Below are 12,651 nucleotides of genomic sequence, written 5' to 3' on the forward strand. Positions count from 1 at the left end.
GTTCTCAGCAAAATCTATGCAAAACTGTTAGAGTGCTTTTAGAATCTTTAACGCTTCCCTACCGAAATATCAGATTTAGTGGGGTGGTGAAGTGGGGACTGGAAAGAAAAAGAGAGGAAGATCTGCACTCACGCCTACAGGCTTATACATAATCTTACTTATATCTCCCCCAGAGAAGTGTACTTGTCCTTTGCCTTACTGTTGTATAAAACTTCAACTTTTCTTATGATATTTTCTTGCTATCGTGGGGAAAAATTCAAAATGTACTCACATCAGTAGTTCACTCCAGTGATTTGACATAGGTATTGTCGTTTGCCACGCATTGATGCAGCTTGCATGATTCTTCATTACTGCCCCGCTGCTGCCTTTTCAAAAGGCAGCATGTCTGGGAGGGAGCTTGCAGACACAGAGGCGGTCTGAAAACCTCTGTGCTGCTTGGAGCTTTGCTCTGTTACTGTAGGGTGAGGGGAAGAATGAAAATTCAAGTCAGTTAGCAAGTTATGTGTTTTATTTTAACTTCTATCTTTGGCATACTTGTTTGGTCTGGAAGGCTTCTTGAGGAGTATCTAGGATTCATGGTTCACAGGCATCCCTTTTAAATTGTGGGAAGCTACACCTAAGCTGTTGAAATGCCTCCCTGCTCTTATGGAGTTTTCAGTAATCTTCTCTAATATGCTGAGGCTGGGTTGTTTAATTGGTTATTATTTTTGTTTCCTTGACTGAGCTGATATCACACTCTTTAACAGCTTTTGGGTGGTTACATAAGTTACAGCATATTCTTTTGTATCGGGAATGAGTTTTCAGCTGGTGTGGAATAAGTGTGTGCATTACTGCAAAGCCTAGTTCACACTCTGAGCAAAAGTGTGTACTTGGAAAATATAGCGTTAAACTGTTTTTGTACTGCTGATGAGGTGCTGGGGTAAAGCAGGTTGCATCTGGCTGGAAAACATCTCACATCAACATCATAACAGGGTTATGTAAGCTTGTAGTCACAGATACAGATCACCAGTGCCTCTCCCTCCCTCACACTTACGGGCCGCCTTCTGCATTCAGCTAACCTCCCCATTTTATAACTGAAGAGGTCTCCAGATCTGGCACCAGGACCTTGTGACCTTGCAGGGCTCCCAGCTGCTGGCACTTAGCTCATCCACAGCTCCCTCCCATGGACTCTCTGGGAAGGCGGGTTTCTGAGAAGAAATTGTGGCCTGAAGGTTAAAAAGTAGAAAGGCAGGGCCTTGGAGAGAGGATGCTTTGGTAGTTCGGGGTTAGCAAACCACACCTTATCCTGTGGTTCCAGACCTAAGAAAAATAACAAACTTTTCTTGTGTGCAGACACAGTGAATCCCAAAGCACCCCAGCCCCTCTGTGAAAGCCTCCAGCAGTGGGCCAGGTGGAGGCAGTGATTTCCCTGTAGGACATAGATTCTATGAGACTTGTGGAAGAGAGGGAGCAGGAAAAGTGGCTGGAGCCCCACACAGTCTGGGAAAAGAGAACTGGGCATCATCCTCCGAGGGATGGGCTTGGCCCTTACTGCAGCCAGCAGCAGAGCTGCTGATGCTGTCTTTGAGCCATGTCTTTGAGCTGGTGTCAGACACTGGTGAGCAAGGCTGTCTTGGTGCTAACCTGAGCGTCTGTGGAGGCTGGTAGGGAAAATGAGTAAGGTGGTCAATGTGGTCTCCAGTATGCAGCAAGTTTCCTCAGTACGGAAATTCCTCAGGTGAGGAAATAAAAGTGAAGTCTTTTTCACTCATTCATGGGTAGATTTCTCATCTTTTTTGCGGAGAGTGACTTTCCTTCCTTTTGCAGAACTTGACTGGTCTCTGTTCTACACTTACCCTCACTTTCACTGCTGAGCTTGTTTTTAGCCAGTTCTCAACAATTTTAATTAAAGAAAATAATGACACTGTAGAGATTTGTTTTAAAATAGTCTACCAAGCATAACTACATTAAACAAAGGAAAGTCAGAAAACAAAGAGGTCTGACAACAGGGACATATATTAATAAAAAAAAGTAAAAAGCACTCCTGCTGATTCACAGGTTGAGTAACACAGGCACTGATAGGAAGTGGCTTACCTGAAAAGCAATTAGTCATTGTCACTTACAATGCTAAAGAAACAGGAATGGCTGGACAATTAGAAAAAAACAAAGATGAAGCTGTGGTTTCCTGGCCTTTTGTGCTCAGAATTCTAACTTGAAATCTGGCATGTGTGCAGTCTAACAGGTGAGTTAGTTTCCCATGTGGAGTAGATGGGCCATCTCTTTGATATGGTCTCAAGGGGTGTCTACGTGTTCTTAATACTAGATGTTCTTGGCTGTCCACCAAGGATTAAAAGCAGCTGAATTAGGCAACCTAGAAGCAGTGACATAAGAAGGAGGTAAATCTCAGATGATGGCAGATAGATTACATCAGTTGTGTAGACTAAACTCTCAGTGGAGAGAAATAGGTACTTCAAGATGTTTATTTTCTTAATATTGATGTGCAAAATGGGTTGTACAGGTTGTACTGTAGACAGGACTGTTCTGTTATGTCAATTATAGAGGGACCCTAAGGGGAAGGTGGCCATTTGCACTGCAGATATATTACATTAGGTGAATATAATCCTATCCCTGTCATCTTTAAAGAAAAAAAAAAAAGAAAAAAAAGAGAGCCATTGGAGGATGTCACCTGGGTTTGCCTGGGTCAAAGGCTTGGGAGATCAGCTTGATTTAGCACCTTCTTAAGGCAAAGCGTTCAGGAAGAAAACATGAAGAAGGCAGAAGGAAGAAGACATTTCCTATGAGAAGTGGCTGAGGGCTTTGGGTTTGTCTAGTTTGGAGAAGAGGAGGCTGAGGGGTGACCTCACTGCTCTCTACAGCTTCCTGAGGAGGGGATGTGAAGAGGGAGGTGCTGATCTCTCTGGTACCCAGCAATAGGACACATGGGAATGGTTCAAAGCTGCATCAAGGGATGATCAGGCTGGATATTAGGAAACATTTCTTTACTGAGGGAGTGGTCAAACACTGCAACAAGCTTCCTAGAGAGGTGGTGGATGCCCCAAGCCTGTGAGTGTTTAAAAGGCATTTTGACAATGCCCTTAAATGATAGGCTACGATTTTTGGTCAGCCCTGAAGCGGTCAGGCAGTTGGACTAGATGATCATTGTAGGTCCCTTTCAGCTAGAACTCAACTCTTCTCTTCTCTTCTCTTCTCTTCTCTTCTCTTCTCTTCTCTTCTCTTCTCTTCTCTTCTCTTCTCTTCTCTTCTCTTCTCTTCTCTTCTCTTCTCTTCTCTTCTCTTCTCTTCTCTTCTCTTCTCTTCTCTTCTTCTTTTCTCTTCTAAACAGGGAGATACTTTGGGAAAGGGAATGATTTAAGTGCAGAGAATAATTTAAAAGACTGAGTGATTGTTTTCCACATATTAACTGACATTATGGGCATGATGCAACTCTTTGCGTTTCTGTTGTGGGAGGCAAATGGGAAACAATCTGCAAGAAAGATGTCCCTAAACAGCTGTTGTAAAAGGCCACCAAATTTGTCAGGCACAATTTGCCTTTACTGAAGCCATGTTGTCTGTCACCAATCACATCCTTGTTTTCTCTGGGCTGTAGCATAGTTTCCAGAAAGATCTGCTCCATGATCTTAGGCATTAGAAGTGAGACAGACTGGCCCATAGTTTCCCTTTTTAAAAATAGGGGTTACGTTTCCTCTTTTCCAGTCAGTGGGAACTTCACCAGATTGCCATGATTTCTCAAATATGATGGATCCACCAGTTCCTTCAGGACCTGTGGATGCAACTCATCCAGTCCCATGGACTTGTGCACCTTCAGATTCCTTAGATATTCTCAGACTTGATCTTCTTCTACAGTGGGTGGTTCTTCATTCTCTCAGTCCCTGCCTTTGCCTTCTGTGAGTTGTGTGGTGTTGCTGAAGCATCTCCCAGTGAAGACCAAGGCAAAAAAGTCATTGGGTACCTCAACCTTCTCCATATCCAGGTAACCAGGTCTCCTATTTCCTTCCAGAGAGGGCCTACATTTTCCCTGGTCTTCCTTTTATTACCAACATACCTATAGAAGCTTTTCTTGTTATTTAAAATAGTTTTTGGGGTTTGTTCAGCAGCAAATAAAACTGGTCATTAACTTAATAATATTCATCTAAAAATTAACTCTGAGATGCTGCAGAAGCTTAAGAAATAAGCATAGAAAATAACAGGTTATAAAATTTGTTTCAGCTGAGCGTGTTCACATCTATGAGAATGGCTTCCCTGGCAGCATGAGCCTCTTTTCTTGACAAAACTGTTTAAAAAAAATGATTAAATAAAAATAAAAATAATCCTGGCAATTGTTTTGGGAAAAAAAAAAAAAAGGAAAAGGAAGATACTTAAAATGTTTAATCCCATTGGTCCAGAAGCCCAAAGGCCTTCTCTGACCTCAGAAATGAGCAGCTGCCTATGAGAGAGGCAATTGAGCTGGGAGTGGGACAAGTGAGGTAACTCACAACTAAGTGACACATCTTACCCTACCTCACAGTATAAATACCAGTGGTTGCTGGGCTGCATCTCCTAAGCAGTTACTGCTCTAGTCCTGTCAAAATGTTATGAGTAATTCTGAATTGTGCTTCAGAAAAGTTATTTGTACAAATCTGACCTTTTTCCTTGAGAAATCTAATGCTTTTTCTGCAAATAAAGTGGTCTCTTTCCCTGTTCAGTTCAAACCTCATTTTGGTTTACTTTGCCTGAATTCACTGCAGTGGTAGGGGTGAGGTAGGTGCAAAATGTGTTCAAAGTTTCTTACAAGTGCACTGGAGTCCCTGGAGGAGATGTTTTGTGAACATGGTGCAGACATCTAGTACTGCCCATTATGACTTACTCCAGGTCTACTTCTCTTACTCCAGGTCTACTTCTACCCTAATTTATACCCATGACACAGATGAAAAAATCCTACAAATGACATCTACCTTGGACTGAGTTAGAAGCAGTGCTCTCTTTCAGTCTTACAGTTGATGTTCAGAGCTACGTTACAGTAGCCCTTGGTACCTGTGAGAAAAACAGCCTTAGCATTGCTGTAGGTGTTTTCTGCTATATTCCTGTGCTCTTCTACTATATTTTCTTAGTACAGTAGGAAACATGGGAGACTTTGCAGTCCTCTAGAGCCCAGTGTTTCATGCAAGGAGCACATACACAAGTTACAAATATTTAAGACATTAAAATTTGTATTCTTTTACCACTTGTAACATAAAGAAACCATGTTAAATGCAGTGATATTTACACTTTCTTCAATTGCTTGTAAGTTTGCCTAAGCAGTAAAAATGTAGTTGTAGATACATTTATTCATACATTAACAGTTATACCCTTGAGAATACTGCAAGCAAAATTGCATTCAAATGGGCTGTTTGTTTGTTTTAAGGACTTTTTTAAAAATCAACAATTAAACAGTCCATCTGTTCCCCAAACACTTCTAGTTAAACATTTGACTACACAGTTTTGAAAAGGCAGTTTTGCTAAATTGAACATTCTGTGTTGCATGTGTATAAATCCTTGACTGCTACAGGGAAGCAGCAGAGTAGACAAAAGCTTAGATTCGCCAAATTAAAATATGGTGTAAATCAGTGGAGTTGTACCCACTTAAAGTACATTAGGTTACTCTTTTTCTCTTTCTTCTTAGAAAAGTAGAAGTTAAAAATACTCTGTTCTGAAAGCTGGGTTAATCTTACAGTTAGAGACCACAACAAATGGCTCTAAAATCCCTGGGAGAGTACTTTCCGAATGTATTTGTGGAAATCACTTTTCAAAGTGGGTTTATATCCCATAGATTTCTTTTTCCTGCATTTTACTGTTGGGCTAGAAACGGCTGACACTTCTATTAAAATGAGGCTCTACTCTAAAACCAGGGCAAAGTCTTGCTAATGTTATAAATGCACATAGATAAAAAAAATGGGTGATTAAGGATAATTTATATTTTTCATTAAATGAACCTCCATTATTCTTGGAACAAAGTGCTTTATTATTAATGGAAATACATGATTGTTATTAATTACACATTTTAAAATGCTTTCATTTTAACTTGTCATCAATTTCCCATAGCAAAATGATGTGTTCCAACTTTGAACATTCTGAACTTTACTTTACTCTTAAATTGTGTCAAGACTTTCCTTTGGGCAATTGGGTTTTTGGCAAGCATTTCTTCTATTTAACATTAACCATCCCCTTTCAATCTTCATGCTACTTCCTCAAACTACTACTTATAACCTTGTTTTATCTTTTTCTAGGGTAGAAATACATTGAGGACATTGAAGTAAATTTTAAAGTGCTGTTTTATTGCCCCTATTACTATCAGGTATTAATTTGGTCAATTAGGACTAGGAGATGAATTCAATACCCTCATCATTTTTGTTTGCATGCAAGTTAAATAATTAATTAATTATTTTTTTTCTCCATGGGCTGGCAACGCTTCAAGAAATAATTCACTGACATTATTGTGTTGTATTTGTCAGAATATATCTCCAGAAATCAATCTGTATATGCAAAACAGACATGGAGGCTGAACTTGACTTGCAATCGCAGATGGCAGGACAGATGTTACAAATGTATTACACTTATATAGAAACATCAGCACTCTGAGGAATGAATATATTATCTTCAACATATCCTGAAGATGCCAAATAGAATTGCATGAGATGAGACAAATTCTGCTTTACTGTTATGTTAGAGGTGTTTCACAGCCGTGACTGGGAATACTATTTGGCCTGATTTGTCTTTGCATTCCAGCACAGAAATTAAGAAATAGATGAGCCTGTTCAAAAACCAACCAAACCAACCAGGAATATTTACCTGGGAAATAAACTAGATGGTCAAAGAATATAATAACAGAAAGTAATAGGACGCAAACATTTAAACAGGCATGGCATCTATGTGTTTGTCTCATAAACTTGCTCTGCCTCAGTGAAAAATGTCTAAATCTTACCTTCTTTTTCCTAAACTTCCATAATTTCATCTGATTATTTTTGTTCTTGTATTTTTACCTTTCCTTTTTTGAATACACTCTTTTTCTGACACATTGCCCCGAAATTTCATTCAATGCATTTATTCATTTCATCTGATTAGGACCTCAGTGTTTGTTTAGCTTGTGTTAGATGGGAATTGTCTTTGCAAACAAGTAGCAGAGCAATCTTCCTCCCTCCCTCCCTCCCTTCCTCCTGTTCTTTAGTTCTTCCATCCTTCTCTCTCTTATCAATTATTATACAATTTTAAATATGTTTTGAATTCCAGGCATTCATTCAAAATCAACTACTTTCCCTTGCCTCCCAGTTTAGCAATGGCTCAGTGGCAGTAATGGGAGACTTTTAGGTGTAGACAAGATAATTTAGATTTAGCTGGAAGTCTAGGTAGGAAAACATGCATTTTAGCCAGGATATAAAGAAAGAAAAGGTGATTTAATATCAGGTTGCAGGCTAGGGAAGTAGGACAGAGATGAGACTATGGGAAATCAGGGGACACTGTAAATTAAATTAAGCCTATGGAACACAGAAGCTGTAGGAGGAAATATAATGTCTCATATACTGTGATGACTTCACCTGCTGTTACAGCACTGGATTTAAGCATGAGTCATCAGGGATGAGTATTACCGTATTAATTTGAAGAGGATAAAATGTTAATACTAATCTTGAATGGACAAACAAAAGTTAAAAAGTTAGCTGCAAGCACTTTATAGATATTAGATTAAAGGATTTGCTGCTGTTTTGTCTTAGGACAATGGAACAAAGGAAAACAGGAGGTAAATATGACTTTTTTGGGCTTTCTTATTTTTGTCTGTGTGGGTTATGATTGTTGTAGAATGCTGCTGTACTCTTTTTCCTTTTTTTTTTTTTTTTCTTCTTTTCTTGCAATAGCAAAATGAAATAGACTGTTTCCCAAAGAAGGAGCCAACTAGCTTTGAAAAGTCAGTCTCTTGCTTATTTTATTTTACTACAATGATGATAACAGAATTGAGCCCAAACACCAAAACCTAAACCCAAACTCACAGCAAAATACCTGACAAAAGGCAAACTCTCCAGATAAAAATGAGGACACTTTCTGATTCCTTGCATAACCTAAATGTACCTATCCATAACATTTTATTGTTATACATATTTTTATTACTGTTTAGGGAGTTCCCAAAATCGTGTAGGTTCTTCATGGAACAGATGATGTACAAGGTTCCTCCCCTGAGAAACTGTGGCTCAGATTCAGATGGAAGCAGCAAGAAGCAAGGAAAAGGGTGTGAAGAGGAGGAGGAAGAGCTAACCAACAGAATGAAGTCGCTTGGCTGCATTTCACCTCTAGGGTCAGCTGGATAAAGTCACGTGAGAGAAGAAAGAGTTCACATCTGTCCTAGACTCATAATAGTATCACACAGGGATAAACCATGCATTTTATTTTCTTCCTCTCATTGGATTTAGCATTTTTAAAACATGTGCTGGGAGTTTTGATGTTGTATAAGCCTTCCAAAAAGTGACAACTTGTCTAGCAGGGGTTAAAACTAATGTGTGAACATTTTACTTGCCAGTTCTATTTCATAATGAATTGAGAAAAAATATTTATCTCAGCTAGCCAGTTATCCCTTGACATGAAGTAGCCACTCTGCCTTATCTACCCAGCAATTTGCCTCCTTTTTGCCATGGGGCCTCTAGACACCTGGCTTTTTGCACCATGCTTGAAAGTTATTCAGGTTAGCTTGGAACAATACCGAACAAAAAGTTTCCAAGTCTTAAGCTGCTGCTAGTAGCCCCACACTAACAGGCTTTTTCTATTTTTATCATGAAGGCAGTTTTGGTTTTCGAGAGTGAGGGAGAGATGTTGTCTCTGGTAGGAAGATTATTAATTAATTACAGGGTGCATTAAGGTCTAAATGTAGTCCCCAACATTAAAAGAATTGTAGCTACGTCAGGTCTGATTTTGAGCTAAAAAGGAAGAGAACAGTCACAAAAATACAATGTAATTGCAGGTTTAAAGTTAAAGATTTCCTTGGGCATTGAACTGTGAAAGAGTAAGATGTTAGTCCTGGCCACTAGACAGACCACAAGCTTTTCCATAAGAACAGATATAACTAAGCAAAAACTTCATGTTTCCTTGTCTCAGCTGAGAGAGTTAAATGGAATGGTACTGGATGAGTGCAGAAAAAAAGACATGAAATGAGTGTTTCACAAAGACGTTTCTACTAAAAAAAATATTCTGCCAAAGTGAGATTGCCAATGCTGCATACAGACAAGCTTTGTATTAATTATCTGTGTTCATAAAGTAAGAATGATTACATCAATAAAGGGTGACTCATAGTTAAGTGCTGCCTTTCAACCATACGACATCTATTGAGAACAAACACTGTGCTCCAGATTGAAGCCAACTAATGCACTAACAACATAATTACAATGATTGCAGCTGTGACAAGGGGTATGAGTAGCTTTCAACCACAGCATATAACAGCTTACAAGAAATGTATTTCTGTTAGTTAAGTATTTTGCAGTTTTGGTTATAAGAGCAACTAGAATGGAATTGGACCTATTGACTTAAAGCAGACACTGCAGAAATTGTTAAGAGTGGAGGCTATTAAGACTGTAAGGAGAAAAAAAATTAACTAAACCCAAACATTCTGTTATTATTTGTATGGCATTGCTGTGCTGCCTGTGTGTGTTCATGTGCATACATATACTGAAAAAATGATAGATACTGAAAAAAGAGATGGAGGGATGGAATTTTTTTCACTGGACTTGTGAAAGCCTGAGTTAGTGACTCTGGGCTCCCTGTACAGTTACTTGAAATGAGCAGACCCTTTCAGAGTGTGATTCATTTTGCCATATTTTAGACTTCCATTTTTTTGGTAGGATTATTTTTGAAGTAGCCGATTTGCTCCTTGAGTAAAGAGGACTATGATGACATACTTACATGTGTGCAAACACATTGTAAAAGTCTGTATCAGACCAGATGTATTGTACCTTTGGATGAATACAGACAGACAGATGAAAGAGCGCTAACACAAATAAGTCCATGCATCCAAGGTAAGAATAATCATAGTACCCCAACATAGGGTAACCTGTAGGTATCATAGCAAAAGTGAGCTTTGAGAAAGGCAAGCAGGGTGAATATTTAGACTACCCATCCCAGAAACAAGGCAACATGTGGGAAGAGGTGGAAAAAAATGTTTGCCTGGAAAATTGACAGCACTGAATATTGCAGGTATCTTGTGAATGGAACTCTGCATATGAGATGACAGTCTGTGAAGGGCTTTCAAAGCAGAGGAAAATGTGGCTTTATGCAGGTTTGCAGAAAGATTGCTGGTCTGTAAGCACAAGAGGAAGGTTTATCTTAAAAGTCAGTACCCTGAAGTATGTGACCACACTGGTCTTTGGAGTTTGACATGACCCATGCATAAGCCTCTACCTCTCCAAAATCCACCCAAGACACAAAACCGCACTACTGTCTCTGAAATCTCTACTTCTGAGGAGACAGCTCATCCACAATGTGACATCTTCATTCCACTCCACATACTGCAACATCACTGAGCAGGCTGCATGGTTAAAAGGACAGCATTTATTATGTAGAACTTGAGGTCAGATATCTTATTAAAGAGCTGGGAAAAGGTTGCATAAACCAAAACATTCTCTTTTAGTAATATTCTGTGCAATTTTATTAAGAATCTGGGACCTTAGAGTTCAAAGAATACCTTTCATTCCTCTCTCCTCCTATCATCTAACACCATCAGATTCCAGTCCTTCACCCTGTTAAAGAGAGGTGGGAATATAGGCTCCCCATAGGCATGCCTTTTCTAGTGATCCCTTCTAAATTATTTTGACACCTTCCAGGTTCAAGATAAATCTTCCTTCCTTTCCCTCTCCACCCATTATTTTCACATCTCAGTGCAGTGCTTCTCAATCTAAACAGAGCACTGATAGCTTATCTAGCAGCAGAGGCAAAAATTAACTTTGCTATTGAAAGCACTTTCTGGGTTATTGCAGTTGGAAGCCTGTTTCAATCTTCTGAAAATTACATATCATAAGAAGTATTAGCTATACATATGCTCTATTAAATTAATAATCTTCACTGTAGCTTTAGCTTTTGGCAGGGACTACTCATCCCAACCCACCAACCCATTATTACTTGAGGAGTGTTTCGTCTGAACCACCTTCTTCCTCCTTCACCCCATTCTGTTACTTTCAGAGGTATCTAGCACCAAAACAGGTCGATAAAAAAGCTAAACAGAATTTTAGATATTGTTTGGAAAAGAACAGAATAAATCAGAAAGCAAAATTATGAGGCTGCATACATCCAGGATGTCCCTACTGCTTAAGCACTGTTTGCATTTCTGGCCATCATATCTCAAAGGGATAGAGTAGAAACAGAAAAAGTAGTAAGAGAGGCAGCAAAAGTCACCAGAAGCATAGAAAAACTTCTGTACAGAAGCTGAGTAGACAAAGAGTTTTCAGACTGGGGAAAAAACATCCAAATATCAATAAAAATGAAATTTATATAAAGATGGAGAGATAATCTATTCAGTAATTACCACAGTGAAAGAAAAGGAAGCCACTGACTGAAATTATTGAGCAGCACGTTTAAAAAAATCTGACAGTATAACTAGGGAAAGATTAAATTGAGATTCACTTCTACAAGATGTTGTGGTATCCAAGGTATAAACCTATATAAAAAGATTAGATAAATTCAAGAGAACAGACTTGTCTGGGCTGATTAGATGCCACGGTCCCAACGGTCTCCAACTCAGGAAATCCCTGGATGATTATCTCCAGTAAATTGCAGGATTTGCATTAGAAAGGAGGGGGTGGAATGACTTTTTTTCATACCTCTGCCTGCCAGCCCCCAGTTCATGCCACAGGACTAAATCAGTTGGCTCGCTTCACCTTCACCAAGAGTTTTAGGCTTTGCCATGAACCGATGAAGTTTTGCCTTGAATACTCAAGTCCATTTGGCCCAGTGAGGTTGACTCAAGCATTTAGCAGACAACTCCATGTCAACCACTTCAGCTTTTTGTAGTAAGAATGTATAACCTATACTACCTTGAATTAAAAGTTAGTTTAAGAATGTCTAAAGAGCGATTTGACCAGTTTATACAGTTTTTGAAACTCATTTTAGTAAGTAGACAAGGCCTGTGAAAATGTGACCTCATTGATATCATTATATTTTTCACAGTCACCTTTATGTCAAGTGCACTAATGAGCTAGAAAGGACATGATTAGAAAAAGCACTACAGGCAGTTTTTATTAGATCATGCATAAGAATATCTTTCTCTTCCTGTATAACGTTTGCTGGTGGGGAAGTTTGAAAGCATGGAGAAGCATAGCAAAAAACTTTTCAAGAAAGTTTTTGTGTTTCCTTAGGAGTACAGTAAAACATAATTTCCCCTGTAATTTAAACCCATGATGCAGAACTAAAAGAAACCTTGACACTTCATTAATAGCTACCCAAATATGACTATGTCACTAATGCTTTGATGTCGCACTGATGATGAATGATTTTCTCTGCTGTACTTTAATGTTACCTGGCTACATCAAAGTTTTGAGTTGGAGATACCCATGGCTAAACTTAATTTGATAAATAGTTTACTTACCTTTGGAGTTGCTTGTAGGTAATTATTTTGGAAACAAGTTGACATTTTACTGCTTATTGAGTTTTCTTGCTTTTACCTGAATTTAT

The 12,651-nt window shown here is 38.9% G+C and overlaps 1 long non-coding RNA gene across 1 annotated transcript; it reads left to right on the forward strand.

Annotated features, from left to right (window-relative positions):
- The first annotated feature begins 301 nt into the window (after positions 1 to 301).
- LOC119148854 lies at positions 302 to 8,745 on the forward strand. Its single transcript, XR_005104515.1, has 3 exons — positions 302 to 1,586; positions 3,844 to 3,849; positions 8,735 to 8,745. It is a non-coding gene; the product is annotated as an uncharacterized LOC119148854 (long non-coding RNA).
- The last annotated feature ends 3,906 nt before the right edge of the window (positions 8,746 to 12,651 follow it).

The sequence above is a fragment of the Falco rusticolus genome, chromosome 5 (genome assembly GCF_015220075.1).
Source record: "Falco rusticolus isolate bFalRus1 chromosome 5, bFalRus1.pri, whole genome shotgun sequence".
Taxonomy (NCBI): Eukaryota; Metazoa; Chordata; class Aves; order Falconiformes; family Falconidae; genus Falco; species Falco rusticolus.